This window comes from Vulpes vulpes, chromosome 10, assembly GCF_048418805.1.
Source record: "Vulpes vulpes isolate BD-2025 chromosome 10, VulVul3, whole genome shotgun sequence".
Taxonomy (NCBI): Eukaryota; Metazoa; Chordata; class Mammalia; order Carnivora; family Canidae; genus Vulpes; species Vulpes vulpes.
In genome coordinates this window covers 88,573,477-88,594,809 of record NC_132789.1, presented here as the reverse complement: position 1 = coordinate 88,594,809, position 21,333 = coordinate 88,573,477, and the positions used below count along the sequence as shown (strand labels likewise).

The 21,333-nt window shown below is 45.3% G+C and overlaps 1 protein-coding gene across 24 annotated transcripts in view; it reads right to left on the bottom strand.

Annotated features, from left to right (window-relative positions):
- Positions 1-21,333, bottom strand: part of TRIM2 (tripartite motif containing 2) — a 170,468-nt gene that overhangs the window by 80,126 nt on the left and 69,009 nt on the right. Inside the window, exon 1 of one of the 24 annotated variants that reach the window (XM_072724881.1) lies at positions 19,538-19,772. The exons of 20 other annotated variants lie outside the window; for them this stretch is intronic. The gene's annotated coding sequence lies outside the window, so the exon portion shown is untranslated. Of the gene's footprint in view, positions 1-19,537; positions 19,773-21,333 lie in introns of those variants that run through there. 3 more of the 24 variants (XM_072724873.1, XM_072724858.1, XM_072724876.1) reach the window with 3 other exon arrangements.

Genomic DNA, 21,333 nt, shown 5'->3' with positions numbered 1-21,333 from the left:
CAGTGATGACGCAACGCAGCACATAGACCGCCCTGGCACATGGCTTCCAATAGTGTCTGCTGGAGAATGACTGGTGTCAAGCCTGCCAGGACATCACCCCGGGCCATGCGACCAATACTGCACTGGAGGACACAGTCTTGCTGGCCAGGTCCTCATGTGACACACTTCCATACTGCTTGTTATGACTGAGCCTCAGCTAAAGATACCTATGAGCTATATTTGTAAAACAAATCTAGGAAAATGGCGTGTGAAAGGATTTCAAGCTAAAATGGAACTGGAGGGGGACGCCTGGGTGGCTCAGTGGTTGAGCGTGTGCCTTTAGCTCATCCCAGTGTCCTAGGATCGAGGTCCACATCAGGCTCCCCAAGAGGGCCTGTTTCTCCCTCTGCCTATGTCTCTGCCTCTCTGTGTCTCTCATGAATAAATAAATAAAATCTTTAAAAATAAAATAAAACAATAAAATAAAATAAAATGGAACTGGAGGATATGAGATAGAGAATCTCACACACCCTCAGAAGAACAGAATTTAAGAACCAAGTGATGGATTTCCTATTAAGGCCTGTATTATAGAAGACCTAGTCCTATCTCCCAACCAATGAACATCCGCCAAGTGAATTTACTGCATGGACGCTGGCTGGACTTCCTCATCTTTGCACTCCTGGCCCAGAAATCCAGCCTGCCCCAGACCCTCAACAGCCTGGCCTGTAGCTTGCTACAGCCTGTGTTTCCCGAATTGTAATTCCTCTGTTATTCCCCAATTAATTCAATTTCTGGTAATTCGAGCTTGCCTTTGTTTACCTCTTTATTTAGACTGCCAGGTAAGCAAGATTATCAGGAGAGCATAACCTGCCTAAAAGTCAGATGTACTCTGCAGGAAAAGATTTTCAACACTACTTACTGACCATGTTTTAATCCAGTCATTAAGGTGTGTTTTATAACATGTTCACATGGTTATTGGGTTGGCACAAACACTGGGAGTGAGAAAAATAAACAGCTGTTTAGATATTCTGTATTTCACTCTTGTTTTTTCATGATTTCTGAATCAGTGAGCTCTTAACAATATGTAGAGTCCTCGAGGCACGGGTGAGAGTCTCCCACTGATGATAGAAGCCACACAAGAAAGGACACTACTTACTCCTTAACTAAGTCCTTTCACAGTGGGTAAAGGTAATCTAATTATTAAAAGTTATTTGATTTTTTTTCAAGTAAGAGAAAAATACTGCTTACCTAAATATGTAGTTTTAAGAGTAGTTCAAACTATAATATAAAACCTCTTCCTTCAAATGGGGAGTCTAAAAACATACTGGAAAAAAACACTATGAAATAAGATGTTGTGTCTTGTTATTTTTATTGTTTGGCCTAAAGTATTTGCAATACTATTAAAGGAAAATTCTTATATGCATAGACATTTTATGCTGCTCTAAAATTTTGCTTAATTAAGCCCAAGATGAACACAGAAGATATTCCCTGATAAAAGTCATGTTTTTTGAAGAGAAAAGGTAAAGAGAGAACAAGAGAAAAGATGAGGTGCAGGCCACTTCTTTATGACAGTCGTTCCTTCCACTTACATACAACAATAATGTGAATGCTAACTTCACCCACAGTGGTTTTGCACTCAAGGGAATTCGAAGCAGGTGTGGTGATTGCATTCTCTGATAACTACAAATAAGGGGATAACTTTTTCTCTTGATCAGAAAGGAACAGGAAGAGAAAAACAGAAAGGCAAAAAGAAAAAGAGAGCTATCTTTACAAGAGAATCTCCAACAGAATTCTATCAAAGCCAAAGTTACTTTCTAACAAGTTAGACTGAGCATGAATCCCATCACGAGGGCCCCATCCTTCATGACTTCATCAAACCCTAATTATCTCCCCAAAGCCTCACCTCCAAATACCACCACATTAAGTGCAGAGTTTCAACATATGAATTTGGGAAGGAAATCGAACATTCAGTCCATTACAAGGAGCCTTCTGGGTTTTGTACAAGAGGATCTGGCCCTCATCTGCCTCTGTGGGTCCATCTTTGGGATGCCATGACTAGAGCATCCAAACCAACTTAGATCCCTGGATACACAGAGACTCCATGACCAACTGTGGCATACTTAAGCCCAGCAACTCCAACGCAAACAATTGGAGCTGGAATTCCTACCATTGTTGGCTCCAGGCTTTTCTTTTAGCAAGTCTTCCTTAAAGAATTTAAAATGCACTCATTCTAGGCCTCTGAAGAGTCTAAGTTATTCTCCTTCCTCTGTTTAAACTTAAACTTTTGTGCCTTTATACATGCCCTCCCTCTGCCTGGAATCCGATTCTTTTCTCTCTTGCCAGAGATTCAATTGATGCATCACCTCTATTTTGAAAATTCTCCTGATAGTTCTTTTACTCAGGCAAGGTATTCATCCCTCCTTTGAGTTACCATCAATGTTTATATATACACTTCTGTTGTACTTATCACTCCCTGCAGTAATTACTGGTTTGAACATCCACTTCTCCTATGAGAGAGTGAGCTCTGGAACTACACCTTACCTATCTTCTAATCTCTGGATACAGCAGAGTCTACATATAAGTTAGTGCTCAGTAATTATCAGCTATTTATTCTACGAATATTACTTTTCCCCTATATGCATTTTGGTTCAAGGCATATGAAGAGGAAGGGAACTCACACTTACTTAGTACCTATTGTATACCAGGTCTGTGTTAAATATCCCAGTTTGTTCTCAAGACAATTTTGCAACATGGGAGTTACTGGTTTGAATAAAACAGAGATTGAAGAACAACCTTATAGAAATAAGAGAAGAGTATTTATCCAAAATCTATTTTGGATCAATAACATTTCTGGAACATGGGACACCTAGGTGGCTCAGTGGTTGAGCATCTGCCTTTGGCTCAGGGCGTGGTCCCGGAGTCCTGGGATCAAGTCCCACGTCAGGCTCCCTGCATGGAGTCTGCTTCTCTCTCTGCCTGTGTCTCTGCCTCTGTCTCTCTGTGTCTCTCATGAATGAATAAATAAAATCTTTTAAAAAAATAAAAACGTTTCTGGAACTTAGTTATCTTAACTCTAAAACAACACAGTGATTGAAAATGGTGTTTTAGCAAGTAATGTGTTATAAGTATAATTGAAACTCAATGTCTTAGCATAGCTTGTACCTACCAAAACACGTGAATGACCAAGAACAACCCAACTTGGCACGAACAGTAAGACTGCCATGATATTAGTGGCGCAGGCCACTGAGATCCAGTTTACCCTGTATTCAGTGGATTGTGCTGTTGCAACCAGTCACTTGCAGCCGGCAGATCACAGTATTACCACTTACTACTGCTCCTTGGAGTAAATGTTCTTCAATTATTACACTGGCATGATTTTTTAAAACTAGGTGAAAAAATCATTTAAAAACAATTTCATTGTTTGGATGCTTCTAACGTTTTTTATTTTAAAGATTTATTTATTTATTTTGGGGGGGCCAGAGAGAGAGGAAGACAAGGAGACTCCCTGCTGAGTGGGGAGCCCTATGCAGGGCTCTCTCCCATGACGCTGAAATCATGACCTGAGCTGAAATTGAGTTGGATGCTTAACTGACTGAGCCACCCAGGCACCCCTGGATGTTTCTGGTGTTTAAGTGCCCAGATAAATGGTCTTTTATTATTCTGACTTTGTGGTCTTTCAGGATCAACATCAAAAAGACATGGAAATTAATTTTTGGTTATCAATATACTCCACATATAATTCCTGGCTCCAGTAAGGGTAGATGTGATATTTCACTACAGTCAATTCATTACCTTTACCTCCATGAAATCTGTTTGGGTACAAATTGTGAAATGTGTCATGCCATGTGTCATGCCTTATTAATTTTGGAAGTTAGTCCCCATCAAGACTTGTAAACAACTGAAAATTGGCAAACTCTCCTTAAAAAGTTGTATTAATTTGGTTTGTTGACTTGCTTCTAAGACCTGCTTGGAGAGTGGACTCAGATACATAAAAGCTATGACTGCCACCACCCAAAGGCTCACTGTTACTCAGGGTTACATGGGGAGAAGGGTGGAAGGACAAACAAATGAGAAGGACTCCTGCCCTTAGGCTTGCAGGAAGGAGGATCAACTTCAAGTGGATGAGAGAAACTGAGCTTTGGTCCACCTGGAGGCAGGACCAGCTCTTGAGGTCACTCCATTGCCATTTGCCACTGTGGCACGCACCCAAGCTGGGGAGCTCATAGGTCACAAGAAGACAGAGTTGAAGAGCCAACTACCAATGGATCTTCTATCCTTTGAAAAAGAGATAAAATTAGGTTTCAATATTTGTGAGACCAAACATAGACTGTCCTCATCCTCTAGGCTTTTTACTTGATAGTGAAGAAAGTGTGTGTGTGTGCGTGTGTGTGCACACACATATAAAATTTCCAACCAGTGATGTGCTTGTATATTTACATCTTCATGTTTCCTATACTTTGACTCTTAATTCATTTTGTTTTAGTAGTATGCACAGCACACTAAGTAAGAATCATCAACATCAGACCAGAAGGCATATTAGTTCTAAAGGGAAACAAACTCTACTGGGGCGTCTGGGTGGCTCAGTTGGTTGAGATCTATCTTAGGCTCAGGTCATGATCTCAGGGTCCTGGGATGGAGCTCTGAGTCAGGCTCCTACTCAGCAGGAAGGCTGCTTCTTCCTCTGCCTCTGCTGCTCCCCACTCCCCTCATGTTCTCTCTCATACTCTCTCTCAAATAAAAAGATAAAACCTTAAAAAAAACCTATTAATTAATCTTCAATTTGTTAAACATGCTTATTGAATACTTAGTACAATGCAGTTGTACAATGACACCAATGTAAAGTTACTGATATATTTAAGAGTCAAAAAGCAAGAGTTAAATCCTAATTCCTCCTACTTCAGCCCCTAAAAGTTAAATCGGCAAGCAGAAAGGAGAACTAGATTTAACTGATTTTCAGTTCTGCTCCTTTCCTTAAACACTTATGAGAAGCAATAAGCAACATAATATTCTAGATGCCGTTAGGTTTACAAAGGCATTTAAGACACAATCCTCGGAGTCAAAGAACTTGCCATCAGTAAGAAGTATGTAAATAACTTGGTAGATAAAGAGCAGTCTTTCTCCAGGAGAAAAGTCCATGGCAGGTGGTATAGGGTACAAAGGAGGATTGTGGAAACCTACTTTTGTTTAGGAAATGGATCAAGGGCAGGCTAGCTCAGTCAGTAGAGCATGCAACTCTTGATCTGAGTTGTTAGTTTGAGTCCCATGCTGGGTGTAGAGATTACTTAGAAGTAAAATCTTTCTTAAAAAAAGAGAAAATAGGGGCACCTGGATGGCTCATTGGTTGAACGTCTGCCTTTGGCTCAGGTCGTAATCCTGAGGTCCTGGGATCAAGTCCCACATCAGGCTCCCCATAGGGAGCCTGCTTCTCCCCCTCTGCCTAGGTCTCTGCCTCTCTCTTAAAAATTAAAAAAAATTTTTTTTTAAAAAGAGAAAGAAAACATGGATCAACAAGTGTTCTGGAATTGTTGTGTGGTAGCATTTGAGAGGGTTTCCAAGGTTGTGAGACTGTGACAGGTGAAGATCAAAGGGGGAACAGTAGGCGGTTAAGATGTTAGGTGTTTCCAAGCAGAAAGAGCCAGCATGGGTAGGTACAAAGGAGTGAAAACAGCCTAGTTTTGCTTAAGATACAAGATATGGGGAAAATAGAAGGAATGACTGGAACACTACATAGAAGCCATCTTGTAGGATCCCTGGGTGGCTCAGCGGTTTGGCGCCTGCCTTTGGCCCAGGGCACAATCCTGGAGTCCCGGGATCGAGTCCCGCATCAGGCTCCCTGCATGGAGCCTGCTTCTCCCTCTGCCTGTGTCTCTGCCTCTCTCTCTCTCTCTCTCTCTGCTGTGTCTATCATAAATCAATCAATCAATCTTTAAAAAGGAAGCCATCTTGTAAATGGCCCTAACTGCCAGTGTTAGTAGAGTGCACTGACAGCAAAATTTGAGAAGCACAGGTGAGTGACACAACTCTACTTTAAGAGAACTAATTTGGTTGCAATTAACAGGATGAGTTTCTTGAAAGAGAGAAAACAGGGACACCAGTAAGAAAGTAATTACAAGAGTTTGCTCATCCATCCATTCATTAATGAAACATTTATTATTCATCATGTACTGTATGTCAGGTACCTGCATGCACAGAGGGAGCTTGGTATGAACAAGGTATACCAGGGAGACTCAGGAGTCCCCTCAGGAGACTTAGAATCCAGGGGGAAAGAACGTATCACTGTTCAGGCAGCCAGGTACTCTGACAGAGGTTAAGACTACCCTGGGAGCCCAGGGGGTTGTGAAGAGTCCCCAAGGAGGTGACCCTTGGATTGAACCTTAAGGGACAGGTAGAGGTTGGTCAAGGGAAGAAGAGAGGGAAGAACAGTCAGGAGAAACAACTCAGCTCTTTGACAACCTGACACATTCAGATCCAGAGGAAGTAAGCTGAGCCTTTATTAAAATTAAAAATAAGTATTATAAATAAAACAACAGTCACAACCATTTATTTATTATGTGCCAGACACTGTTCTTTACACATGGTCATTCATTTAAAAGGCATTGTTATTCCCATTTTACAGATCTTTCAACTGCTTCAGAAAGTCACTTCTCGGAATCACATGGCTATTAACTATTGATTAGGGGATTCAAACTTAAGTTTCTCTGACCTGAACATCAATCTTGAGCTAAGAAGCCCAAGTAAGAGTCAGCCACGCAATGAAAGGTGGAGCAAGCGTTGCAGGTGTAAGTATCAGCAGGGGAAGACCAAGAGGAGAGTGTGCAGTACTAGGCTGGGGGCAAGAGGAGAGGCAGGCAGAGGCCAGGCCATGGTGGGCCTTCCTTTGTAAACTGAAAGTGTGAACTTTAACCTGAAAGCTATGAGAGCCACTGAAGACTTAGAAACATGAAAGACTGGAAAGGAAGGACACACTTCAGCTGAGGTGTGGTGAACAGGGCAAGACTGGGAGCAGAATTTCACTACATCGAGTGTTCAAGGATGATGACCCAGGCTTAGAATTCTTTTACTAGAAGCATTAGTAAGATGATGCTCAGACAACCTAGGTGGTGGGTGAATGGCAACACCCTCCAGAGACAAGTGAATTCAGGAGGAGCAGCTGGGGGATCTGCATGCTTGGAGGCAGGGCGGAGAGGGGGGTGGTGAGGACTGGAGAAAGAAGGTGGGGAGGAGCTGAGTTCAAGTTTGGATATGTTGAGTTGGAAAGGACTGGGGGACCACCACGTGGAGATGTCAAACGGGCTGCTAGGTTCACAGTTCCAGGCTCAGAAGAAAGGTCTAGGTAGGAAACAAATATTTGAACTGGAGATTAAGGCAGGAAAAGAGATCATAACACTAAGCACTGACCACTAACCAGGGGCAGTCCATAACACTTTTTGCATTTTCTCTTACTCTTTCAACAACCATATGAAATGATACTGTTTTTACCCCCACTTTACAGACTATGTATCTAACTAAGCCAGCAGGACATTCAGGATCCTGCCTAAGGCCACACTATTGGTAGAGGACCCATACACTTCCACACCTGAATTTCTCAAATGTTTGTGCCTGTGATCCACAGTAGAGACCTACTTTATGTTGCAGTTCAGTACAGATACATACACTTCACTGAAACATAAGTTGCGTGAGGTCACACTTAGCCCTCTGCTGTGTCTTACTCTATTTCACTTTTTAAGTAGGCTGGTTGTAGCCCACAGTTTGATTCCCAATGCACTCTTCAAACCCACGCTTTGAGGACTGCTGTGCAACACTCTCCTGACTCCCACCCCGCTCGGGTGATGGCAGTGGGACAGCCAACATGAGGCGATGGAAGTGACATCACAGATGCTAGGAGGGAAATTTACTTCAGGGCGATTTTAAGTTAAAAGCACAACAAGAAAAAAAAAAAAAGCACAACAAGATGAGAAGCGAATCCCTCCCACCAAATCATGCCTGGAGACACGTCTGTGGAAGCTGGCTCTTCAGCAGTGAGGCACTCACAGGGACCAAAGCCATTTCTGCTGCCAAGTTTTTCCACTGTATGGAATAGGAAAGGATGCAGATGCCCTTAACTTTGGAGAATCTGGAAGTATCGGTTCTAAAATTGCTACAGTATTAGTAGGATTTGGGCACTCAGCCCAAAGAAAAGCAGCCATGCGTCTGCCCTCCACTTTGATGTAATTCCTGCAGATAGTAATTGCAATAGGAAATAATACCGCCAAGGCAGAAGTTATGGAATATGACATTTACCATCTTGTTCAGCAGGAGATGGTTTTGTTGGCAGGACTCAAGGAATTTGCCCCCCAATGTATCATAGACTTTGAAGGCACACATTCCTCCTTCCTTCCACTTCAGAGGAAGAGGGGAAATATTCCTTCTCACTGGAATTAACCCCTTTTGGGGCCCATCCACCTCCTCACCACCTGCAGGGCCTCACTCCCTCGGTGAACCCTTCCTTTCCTCTTGAGCACCATCACTTTCTCCTTGAGCACAGCTCCCCTCCCCTCTGGCTCCAAACCCACATGCGTTTCCTCTGATAAGGCCCCCAACACGAAGGAATAATGAGGGTGACATAACTGTTCTCTGTCTTGGTGGTGGTGCTGGTTACACGGCCTGGGGATTATCGAAGCTCCCAGAATGGAACACCAGACGGGGTGACGCCACCATACACAAACCGTATCTCAAAAACACGACTGCAAAATCAAAGCCCCCGACCCTTTCCTTGATCCTGCCACCCCATGAAGGCCATCCTCTCCCTCCCTTCCTCTCCCTGACACTTTCTCCTTCCGCGGCTCCTATGAGCTAAACCCAAAGTCTTCCCCGCGTGGGTCCTGAGCCAGTTCCTTGGTGTTCTCCTCCCACCTTCCTGTGGCTCCCGGCACTGACACTTCCACACAGAACTCTCTTTCTCTTCAGCTTTGGAGGCAGAGAGCTTGACAGTTTCTCCTCTGCCTCCTTAAATGCTGCTTTGACTCACCTAATCCTCTAAATCTGGGAATCTGCCAAGATACCAAGCCCACCGCTTTCTCTAAATCCTCTCCCTCAGAGATCTCCCCACTCCCAAGGTCCAAAGGACTGCTTGAATGCACCTGACTCCCCAAGTCCATGTCTAGAGAGATGAGGACACATGGTTCGGATGGCCAGTGACCCCCATGGACGTCTCCACTGGGTTCTGTCCCCCCTCACGTGCTACCTTTGCCAGCTGCCCTCAACGGTGCAGACGACCTCATCACTGGTCCTTCTCCCAGGCCAGAAGCCCTGGAGACACCACCCAGCCTTCTGGGTCATCAAGACCGAAGGGGACAGAGTGCTCTGTGAACCATCACGTTCTAGACTTAATAACGTATTAGCACTGGGACTATTTCAATCTTTTCAACTCTTCCTTTATTTTTTAAAGTTTTTTAAAAGATTTTATTTATTCACGAGAGAAAGACAGAGGCAGAAAGAGACACAGGCAGAGGGAGAAGCAGGCTCCCTGTGGGGAGCCTGATGTGGGACTAGATCCCAGGACCCTGGGATCATGCCCTGAGCCAAAGGCAGATGCTCAACCACTGAGCCACCCAGGTGTCCCTCAGCTCTTCCTCTAAAATGTCTGCAGATGTTACCTAATTTCTTTCCCATCCTCCACTCCCAGCCCACGGCTCCCTCCCTTCCCTGCGGTGTGTTTTGCATTCTGTGGTCAGTGCATCTTTACTGAAACAACCTTTCTCCCTCTTACTCTGCAGCTCAATACTCTTTAAAGGCTCCTGTTGTGGGCTGAATCTATCTCCCCGAAAAAGATATGCTGAAGATCCCAGTATCTGAGAATGTGCCCTTATTTGGAAATAGATCTTCATAGAGGTAATCAATTAAAATGAGGTCATTAGGGGTGCCTGGGTGGTTCAGTTGGGTAAGCGTCTGCCTTCAGCTCAGGTTATGATCTCAGCGTCATGAGGTCAAGCCCTGCATTGGGCTCCCTGCTCAGTGTGGAGTCTGCTTCTCCTTCTCCCTCTCCTTCAGTGCTCTCCCTTTCTCTCTCAAATAAATTTTAAAAATGTTTAAAATGAGGTCATTAGAGTGGGTCCTAATACAGTATGACTGGTGTCCTTATAAAAAGGGGGGACTGGACACCGAGACATGCATACAAGGAAGATGATGTGAAGACGCAAGGAGAACACCCCCAAGGCATGCCTGAGGCCACCAGAAGTTGGGAGAGAGCTGTAACAGATTCTCTCTCCCTCACAGCCCTCAGAAAGAACCGACCCTGCTCACACACTGCAGCACCCAAATATCCGTTCACACTTCTCTGTCTGGCACTAAAGATCCTCTTTGGTGTGGCCCCATCGTTATTTTCCAACACGGCCCTACCCAGACCCTCTGGTCAGTCCCTCCTGCAATCAGATGTGTCTCCCTGCCAACCCCCACCTGGACAGTGGCTCTGTACCCTTGCTTGGGGTGTTCCCAGCCTACCACGCCGCACCCACTTCTCTTCCATCTAAATCTTGACAGTCTTTAAGCTCTAACTTTCATCCCTCTTCCTCAGTTTACTGTCCCTACTTTCTTGGCTTATGTTTTTCTCTCTTTTCTCTGAATCGTCATTGTACTTCTCGTCTATATCATATAAACTGACACACACTTGATTATGTCTTGTTTATATAGCTCCCTGATGGTTTTTTGTGTGGTATTCTCAGGTTTACAGTTAAATGTTTGGTGACTATTCTCTATTGGAAACCACTTTTCCAAACACTTTCCTAGATTTGTTTCCTTTTTTTTTTTTTTTTTTTTGGTTTTTTTGCTTTTTAGATTTGTTTCCTTGATAAAACATCCTTTCATCTAGAGCTGTCCACAATTTTTGTATTATTTTATCATACGTCATCCAATCAAATTTTACTGAGCATTTTGGTTTAGTGAGAGAAGGATGTCACAGGTGTGAGTCCTACTTCCTCCTTTACTGGAAAAGTCACTGGACTGCTTAGAGTCTTAATTTCCTCATTTCTAAAATGTTATCTTGCAGAGTTGTTGTAAAGGTAAGATGGAATAATTTATGTGAAGGTGATTTTTATTTTTATTTTTAAATCTTTTTTTTTAATTTGTATTTATTTATGATAGTCACAGAGAGAGAGAGAGAGAGAGAAAGAGAGAGAGAGGCAGAGACACAGGCAGAGGGAGAAGCAGGCTCCATGCACCGGGAGCCCAACGTGGGATTCGATCCCGGGTCTCCAGGATTGCGCCCTGGGCCAAAGGCAGGCGCTAAACCGCTGCGCCACCCAGGGATCCCTGAAGGTGATTTTTAAAAGGTAAAGATGTGCTCAAACATGGGATTAAACCATTATTATCATCCCAGTGCCAATTTAGCTCAGCTAGTTAGCTAGTATATGCTGATGAAACCATGCACTTGAGCCAAGCGAGCTGGGTCTTCTAGATTCATGCCACAGGGACCAATAATTTTCACATCTAATACAGAGTGAGAGGAGGGATGGAGAAAGCTGCAAAGCACATCCTGGTGGGTCAGCAGGGTTATCTTCATAAATAAAAGAGAGACAGCATACAGTCACCTCAGTCTACCTAAGGCATGCAGGATCCCAGGCTTTTGGAAAAAATAACAGGCCCTGACATAATCAGCTCTGGTGCAATAAATCCACAAGATAATACATTATGTCTAATTGAAGAGTTTATTTAATGTTTTGTTTTGTTTGATAATTGTGTTCTACCAGTTTTAAGGCTGAAAATTAATCAAGAATTGCTACATCTGCCTGCAATACAAAAAGCAAGTCAATCTGTCAATTTAGAATTCCAATATGGTTCATCCCGTGAGCATATTGAAACAGGGAAGAGCCAAACCTTCACTCCAATTTCCTATGAAGATGAGCTTTAGTAGTATACAGACTCCATGTGTTTGGCTAGTATTCACATCCTAAAACCACCAAATCTTCCCTACAAAATCAGCCATATGAATTTAGACTTGTTTTTTAACTTAAATGTTTCTATTTTAAAGGGATTCCATTAACTTTTTTCTTTTCTTCAGGTTTGGTATTTGTTTCACAAATTTTACACATGGGCCAAGGATTTCAAGTGAATCAAGTGATCGCTCTTAAGTTGTAGACGCCAAATACAGCATGCATATTAAAAACATGCGTATTATAGCAGAGATGATGTGTAAAATCCAGAGAGAGCTGGGCCCTGGATCTCTAGGGACTGGAAAATAGATCTAGGACACAAGCTGGAGGTCTGAGTGTCTCCACCTGGTCTGCTGGTAAACCCCTGATCCCTTCCCTGACCACCCATCAACAGATACTAGAGGAATGGCTGAATAATGAAGATTGAAGACTAACCCAGTCACAGGTAGCTCTGGGAGCACTTTGATGAGTGCTTTTATCCAAGGGACTTGGGGAAGAGAAAACAGCTTAGGAAAAAAAAAAAAAAGTCTAGGAAAAGAAATTTAGTTCCATCTAGATTTAGTTCTAGCATGGAGCATCCTGTGTGGAATAAGCCCCAAACATGCCAAGAATATTTTGTACTGCATTACAAATGAAAACCAGCTCCCATGCAGATGGAATTAAGAATTTCATAACCCAGTAAATCTGCCTTCCTCCTAGTACAGAAACTGCTTTAACTATTCAAATCAAATTCTTAATGATTTCCCATTCTTGATATGTAAAGGCTCTTTAGGAAGTAGGATGAATTTGATCTCTAACAGGAGCTTATTAAAAATTCAGAACCTTTGTTTAAGCAAAACAATGTATGTGGACTACAAGTAAAATCCTTGTCAAGGAAATCTCTGAGAAATCTGGCTTTTTTCTTTCAATGAAATTGTGTTTAAAATGAATAAAACATTTGTTCTTCTGTGGGATCTGTAGCTAAAGTGGAAATACTGGAGTAAACATCACCAGAAAAGGGGCACACTGAATATGAACAGGACCCCTACACCCTTCATTCCCACCTGTTCCCTTCCCAGTCTTCTAAATTTTTTCATGTGGTTTTGGTATGTGGTTTGGCAGCTTTGTATGGGTTTTAGCCTTCAGGGAGTTATTTTGTACTTAAGGTTTCTGGATTGAGACGTTTAGAGAGGAAAGGGATGAAGGAGGAAAGGGATGAAGGACGCTCCAAGGGTAATTGCTACTTAATGGTCCACAATAGGGAGACACAGGATCAACAGTGCAGTTAGCCTCTGCTCATCCTTCCTCTAGGCAAATGGCACCTGTCACATCACCTTATCATGCAACACGACCTCGTAGCTTCCATCTGACCTGGGGCAAAACAAAGGATTTCCTACTTAAAGCTCATTTGTTGTAGAATGTGTGGCCCATCAGACTGATGAAGTATTGCTTCTCTAAAATGGAAAGAGCTTTGTAAGAAAAGAATTCTTTTTAATGGTACCGGGAATCTGGAGACCACATTCCAGAACTACTAAATTGGGTTTGGGCCAGTGGCTTCATTACGGGCTGAGATTTAGAAGAAAAAGGCCCCTAATTTTTGCCATTTGTTTTCTGCAGCAATCAAGACACAAACATCCTGCTCATTCAAGTACCTTTTGATACACTTTCCTTGGGTGGCCTCTGATCGGCCACACTAAATAAGAGGGTATCCAAGAAATGCTAACATTTCTTAAGAGGTTCCCTTTTATAATCTCCTCCTTTGACTCAAATGGCAATTATTTTGCCTTTCCTAACAGATCCAATGCGTGGAGTAAGCGAGGGAAACTCTGAACATATGCTGACCGATAAAGGGGAGCCAGCTGGCCCAGTGCTGCAGGGAGATAATTCACTCGCCAACACTGAGGAGATTACTATGCCCCGAGGTAGCCTGTGCTGTTGTGAAGGCCAACTGTACCACTGATTTTGAATTACAAAAAAAACCTTCCAGTTATAAGATAATTAAGTCACAGAGATGAAAAGTACAGCAAAAAAAAAAAAGGGGGGGTGGTGGTATCAGACTGACCCCCAGGCTCCCCTCCTTTTGAAGATCCTGCAAGTTCCTGCCTCTTTGTCCTCCTCCACCCAACTCCTCATGCTTCTAGTTCACTAGTTTAATTCCCAGCAAAATGAAAAGTAAGTTAGACTGCCAGCTACAAAGACATGCACCCTCCCATCGCAACCAGTACCGGAGGACAGGCAGGCAGGCTAACAAGATGCAAATCCCTTTCCATGTGGCGAATTGCCCTGTTTTATTCCTATGCAAAGGCCCAGAAAACTCATTCTTATATGCAGTTTTATAATCTCGCTTTGACACCACTGTCGAATGTGTAACACTAATTTAAATAAATCACATGTGGTTAGCAAACGAGACGGTCTTTGTTTAGTCTGAGAGGTTATTTTCATGATTAAAGAGACCTGATCTCATGTCCTTAGGCGAGGTTCAAGTATATCTATCATTTACCCTCCAGGCATGCCCGTATTGAGGTTCATTTTAGTGCTAGCCTGCTCCCTGGTGAACTGTTTGGTGGCTAGGGAAGAAACATTATAGGGACAGAGAGGCCTGCATCGAATAGTAGTCTTGGAATACACAGCAAGTGTCATTTCACCCAGGTTGTGTTGAAAAAGGCAAGAACATAACTTTCTCTGCCAACAGAAGCAAATCTCACGTCCAGGGGCCATCGTGATTCCCTCAGGAAGTGGCTATAGCTGGACTATAGAAGAGGGTCCTCCCAAGCCTTAGACCTCTTTCCCAGGTGAGGAAGTCAATGAACAGCGGGAAGGAGGATGCACACTAATGTCTAACATTACCCCAAGGCTGGAAATTTCTTCCAAGGCATATGCTCACCTTTCACTAGATTATACTTTTCCGATCATAGAGTGGGGGTCTTGAAACATAATATTTGCCTAATTATCCTGCTAGCAGACAGCCTGGGCTTGAAAACATCTTTCCTTTCTTCTAATTGGACAGAATAATCTGAAACAAAAATGAGTCTAGTCCTTCACATTTTTGGTCTTATGTCAGACCTCTTTTCGGGAGTCATAATTGAAAGACTTTCGCTTTTGTTTACTTCCTGGTCCTCCAAGTCATCACCCTTGAAGGCCTAATGAGAGTCCTAAAATGCTAGTCCTTACCCTACTGGGAGATAAGCAGGTCAGCAAGACTTTATTCTCTCTTGATATGCTGGTTTAAATCAGTGAGTATCTTTAAACAAAACATCCCTCAAACAGCTGACCTTCTAAAACTTAGAAATCAGGGGCAACTGGATGGCTCAGCGGTTAAGCGTCTGTCTTCAGCTCAGATCATGATCCTAGGGTCCTGGGATCGAGTTCCGCCTCCTGTTCCCTACAGGGAGCCTGCTCTCTCTGCCTATGTCTCTGTGTGTCTCTCATGAATAAATAAAATCTTTTTTAAAAATAAATCTTAGAAATCATTTACAATAAGGATATAGTGATTTAAAAGGCTAATCATCTTCCAGGATTCCAACCACCTCCAGCACATTTCTGCAAACTGCTCTGGTTCCAAAAGTCTGCACTTCTTAGGTTGCCTCATGTTTTACTGCAGTTAAGGCAGAAGCAAACCTGTATCCACGGTTTCCGTTTGAGCACTTCTAAAGTGTCCTAAGTTAATAAAAATGCTGACAATGTTTTTGTTTGACTCAAGGACACATCCTAATCTTCCAGGCCAGCCCTTCTGCCCAAATAAATTTCATCCAGACATCCAGTATGTTAAGAAAAAGAATGTAGTGAAAATTCTAGGGAGGGGATATTTCTGTTCAAGGATTAAAATGAGATTCACAGGCAGGATATGCAAAAACGATAGTTGTACACAGGAAAGAATTAGCATTTGTATGACAAAACATTTGCCCACGAAATCTGTTTCTGAGGCCGAATTTCCACTAAATTCTCAAAAAACACACAAAAGCTGAGTGGCTAGTACACAGTGGCTCAGTCACTAGATTTCCTCTCCTTCATTTCCCCTCTACTTGCTTATCTCAAAAGTTGCACTTGTCAGTTCTTCTAAGACCAAATTCTATCCATATCAAAGACCTACTTTTCTCTTCCAAGGAAAATAATGAACTAAACTCATAGACTTGCAGGGGCTTATTTAGACCTTCCAACCAGCAGGTCAGTCTCAGGGTCTAATATATAAAGGGCACAAAAAATAATGTTGGTAATAGTATAATAGTACCTCAGCCTTGACTCAAGGCCTTTTTTTTTTTTTTTTAAGGTTTTATTTATTTTGAGAAAGAGAAAGAGCATGAGTGGAGGCAAAGGGAGAGAGAATCTCAAGCAGACTCCCCACTGAGTACGGAGCCCATCACGGTGCTCTATCTCATGACCCAGAGACCATGACCTGAGCCTAAACCAAGACCCCAATGTTTAACTGACCGAGCCACCCAGTTGCCCCTTAACTCAAGGCTTTTAAGGTAACAGTCTTAAAGAGGTTTCTCAGACATCCAGGAATCTATTTTCTCACAAAACCCATAAAAAAAAACTCATTGTTCTTACCCACATCATTAGCACCAGCATCAAAAACATCTTGCCGGTACCTGCCAGCATAAACCTTTAGAGCCTGAACAAATCAAACTAAAAGTTGTCTTTGGGGAATTTATAATCCTAGATGGTAAGAACCGTGCAGTGTCATTTTTAGTGGAGTGGTGAGAGGAAAAAGTGCTGATAATGCTATCTCCCTAGGATTTCAGGATAGCATTTTCAAAGGTTCCTCGGGCATTACTGTATTACTGGATTGACGTATCTCCACTGAACAGGCAAATTCTCACCAAGCAGCACTCGGAGTAGTAAATTATAGCTGCTCTGAAAAGGCCAAACAGATCACTCCTGAGCCCCAAGGTAAATATCCAGCTCTTTCTAGAGTAGTCGGTGGACAAAAATTCAAAGAACAGAATTCAACCTAAGGAAGGGCAGACCAAAGAAAAGGTCAGAGTCTATGCTGTTACTTCTCAGGAAGACTCCTGACCCCATTTATATTCAGTGTCCTATGAGAAGTTCCATCCACTTGTGTTCCAATATGAAGCAGAAATAACAAGCTGACCAGACAATCAGGAAACCACGCGAGACAACATTAAAATGATAATGCAAGAAAAACAATTCCAGATGTAGATGCCATGTTTACTTTTGAAAGATATGGTCGAATTTCCAACCGCGGATTTGATAGACCTAGGATTTTCCAGGAAAGTAAAGACAGGATCTGGGGAAATCTGAGAGTACTGATAAGGAACACTGTCACCTAAACAAATCTTGACACTGAAATGTAATGATATTGTAGATTCCATGATCCAAAAGAGAATCGTAGTATTTATCTAAAAGGAATGGTGTAGAAAAGGGTAGAAAGAAAAGAGCAGCGAGAAGAATGTGCATTTATGAAGCTGAGTGAGGAGGTGTGGGGTTAACCCTGTACCTAGCCCAGAATATAAGTGAATTACCTCACCGGGAAGACACTTCATTAATGTTTGTGGCCTTGCCCAACTCAACCAAATCCATATTTATACCTTAAGGGAGGAGGAAGGCAAAGGTTTTGTTTTGTTTTGTTTTGTCTTAATTTGGTCCTTAATTGTTAAATGTCCCTCATTTTGCACAGGAAGGAAACATAATGTGCGTCATAAAGAACTCAATCAAATTCTTTGCCTCCTGATCCTGGAGACCCGGGATCGAGTCCCACATTGGGCTTGCTGCGTGGAGCCTGCTTTTCCTTCTGCCTGTGTCTCTGCCTCTCTCTCTCTCTCTCTCTGCGTCTCTCATGAATAAATAAACTCTTAAAAAAAAAAAAAAACAGGGATCCCTGGGTGGTGCAGCGGTTTGGCGCCTGCCTTTGGCCCAAGGCGTGATCCTGGAGACCCGGGATTGAATCCCACGTCAGGCTCCCGGTGCATGGAGCCTGCTTCTCCCTCTGCCTGTGTCTCTGCCTCTCTCTCTCTCTCTCTCTGCGTCTCTCATGAATAAATAAACTCTTAAAAAAAAAAAAAAAACAGGGATCCCTGGGTGGTGCAGCGGTTTGGCGCCTGCCTTTGGCCCAAGGCGTGATCCTGGAGACCCGGGATTGAATCCCACGTCAGGCTCCCGGTGCATGGAGCCTGCTTCTCCCTCTGCCTGTGTCTCTGCCTCTCTCTCTCTCTCTCTCTCACTGTGTGCCTATCATAAATAAATAAAAATTTAAAAAAACAAATTCTTTGCCTCATTGGTTAAGGTTGTGAAGTCAAAGGTGTTCTGAATCATTCCTGCTCTTTTTTTCTTTCAACTGAAGGGCAGGTACTACATCTGCCAAGGATGAAATCAAGTGGAAATCTGAAACTAGAGGTTAAGTAGGGCCGGGAGGTAGTGACCCAGGGCACCGTCCTTCCATCCCTGGGTAAAGGAACCTGGCAGTACAAGTTGTCATGCATCAATCCCATAACCACATTCACAAAATATCGATGAAAAAAACCAATCTCCATTTTTATAGGCTAAAAATTGTCCCGCGAAAAAAAGCATTAGTGTACATAGTCCACAGGAATAACAATTTCCCTAAGGGCTCACCTAATCTTTGGGTGTCTGAAACTCTCAGGACTTTAAAACAAACTACGTAAAAAGCATTTGAATCTGAAGCTGTTTCTGTGTGTCTGAAACTCTCAGGACTTTAAAACAAACTACGTAAAAAGCATTTGAATCTGAAGCTGTTTCTGTGTGTCTGAAACTCTCAGGACTTTAAAACAAACTACGTAAAAAGCATTTGAATCTGAAGCTGTTTCTGTGTCATAATTTAAGGCCGATGATTTCCCGGGGAAGCAGAGGGGTAAAAATGCTACCAGTTGCTCGATGGGGTTGGATTACAGGTGGGAACAAATCTGGGTCTCCTAGAATGCTCTGGAGCTGACAGGCGTTTCATGCGAACCTTTCTCCCCGCCCCACTCCCCGGCGGCGGCAGTTTCCAACGCGGGGCCTGCATTTTCAAAATACAGGACACATGCATCAAGAAAGAGCCCTGCAAACCTTCAAGAATCCACAGCTCCCTCCTCTCATAAACTAGAAGCGCAGCGTGAGCTGGAGCAGCACGGAAGCTAACAGGAAGGAAATCTATCCGAGCAGTCAGTTTTGCAAAACGACCAAAGCTTAAGAGAGAGGGAGAGAGGAAACGCATTAAAAAAAAAAAAAAAAAAAAAATGCGGGGATCCCGGGTGGCTCGGCGGTTTAGCGCCGCCTTGGGCCCAGGGCCTGGTCCTGGGGACCCGGGGTCGAGTCCCGCGTCGGGCTCCCCGCGTGGAGCCTGCTTCTCCCTCTGCCTGGGTCTCGGCCTCTCTGTGTCTCTATCAGGAATAAATGAATAACATCTTTTAAAAAATGATTAAAGTTCCTGCTTTTAAGACTGCAGCATATCCACCTTCTCCTCCGTGCAAAATGACGTTAACAGCTTTACGGCGAAGCTGCGCAGAGATGCAGGCGCGGCAGGGCCCCCCCGCATCCCCCCCAGGGCCGGGGCCGCACAGCCCGGGCCACAGCGCCCGCAGCCGCAGGATCCGGAAGCGGGTCGGCCACACCGCAGCCCGCGGGACCTGGCCCAGGGCGGAGGGCGGAGGGCGGAGGGGGCGCCCGCCCGGCCCCCGCCCGGCCCCCGCCCGGCCCCCGCCGCGCTCACTCACCGCCCGCGGGCTCCGGCTCCGGCTCCGGCCCGCGCTCCGCCTCCCGCTCCCGCCGGCTCCGGCTCCGGCTCCGGCTCGGGCTCGGGCTCCGGCTCCCCCGCGGGCCGGGCAGCTCCGCCACCCGGGGGCGCGCCCTGGGGCTGCTTCACCGGCCGCTGCGCTCCGCGGGCCGGGCCGCCGGGGCTCCGCCGGGGCGCGGGGCAAGCTGCCCGGGGGCTGGGTCCCGCGGGCCCCGAGCGCGGCGTGCGCGGCTCCCGGGGGCTCCCCGGCGGCTCACGTCCATCCTGCGCTGCGGCGCCGGGCGGAGGGACACCTGCGCCCCATTCGCCGCGAGGCGGCGGCTAATCCCGGGTGACGTGGCGCCGGCCTGGCGGCCCCGCGCCCGCCCCGCAGCTAATCCCGCCGCGCGGGTCGGCCGGGCCCGGGGAGCTTTCGCAGGGCGACGGCTGAAGGCTCCGTGCCCGGCCTGGGGGCGGGGCCAGCGGCAGCCCGGGGGGGGGCGGGGCGGGTCCCTCCTGCAGACGCGCCCTCCCGGCCCGGCCTGTACGCCCGGCTGCAGGCTCTGCCCCTGGGGCACCGGCTCTGGCCTGACAATCGCGAGTCCTGAGTGTGGCACAGGGAGCCACCTCTGCGTCTGCTTTAGTAAGGTCAGTAAGTTGACACTGAGTCAGCTGCGACACAGCCCAGAAAGTACTGCCTCTTGGGGACTGATTGTTTATTCTGCAAAATAGGTTGGGGTAGGAAGTCTGCCCCCCCCAACCCCCCACCCCCGACTTCCTTGCTTCCTTCTAGAAACATACATGAGTGCCTCCCATGTGCCAGGCACTGGGCTGAGAATGGAAAGCTGCGAAAAGCCTGCAGTCTCTACTCTAAAGTGCCTTACTATTGGGGGGCTGCCTGGGCTGAGCGGAGGAGACCAACAGTGTCATCGCACGGAGAAATTGCTATGATGGAGGGTATGCCCAGAGGGTCAGGGGGACACAGAAGCAGATTTTCCATCATGCTGGAAATCAAGGAAGGCTTCCCACAGGAGGCTGCATCTGAGTTCTGGGGACTGAGCAGGCAACAGGCCGAATGAGGACACAGAGGCAGGGGGAAGATCTGAACTCCTGTACCGCTGCAGGAAGCCGGTGAGAGCAACAGAGGTGAGAGATGGGGTTATGCAGGACCCACCACAAAGGTCTCATCTGCTGAGCTCTGGAAGTTGGAAGCTCTGGGAACCCTTGTGTTTCAGACAGATTACTGAGGAAGGCATATATATATGGAAGGAAGATGGCATAGGAAGGGGGTGGAGGTGGGCTGGGGTGGATGGGAAAGACTCCAAAGATGGGAGAGGTGAAACCTTTAGGATGTCATGCCTGGGAACAAGGAGGGGAGCAGAGCTGTAGGCTATCACCCAGGTTCTGACACGGACGTGCACCAGGGTGGACAGAGAGCACCATCTGTCAAGGCAGAGAAATGAAGGAGGAGGAGCAAGTGGGACCAGAGAAATGATGACTTGACTTTAGACAAGTTGAGTTTATGGCTTTTGTAGGATATCCAAATGCAAAGATCCCAGCAGGCAAGACAGCCCACATGGATCTGTAAGGTATTTGGGGTGTTATGGGCTAGCAATACAAATTAGACAGTTGTCCACCTAGAAGTAGAAGGTAAATGGGGCGCCTGGGTGGCTCAGTGGGTTAAGTGTCTGCTTTTGGCTCAGGTCATGATCTCAGGGTCCTGGGATTGAGCCCAGCATTGGGCTTCCTGCTCAGTGGGGAGCCTGCTTCTCCTTTTCCCCCTGCTTGTGCTCCCTC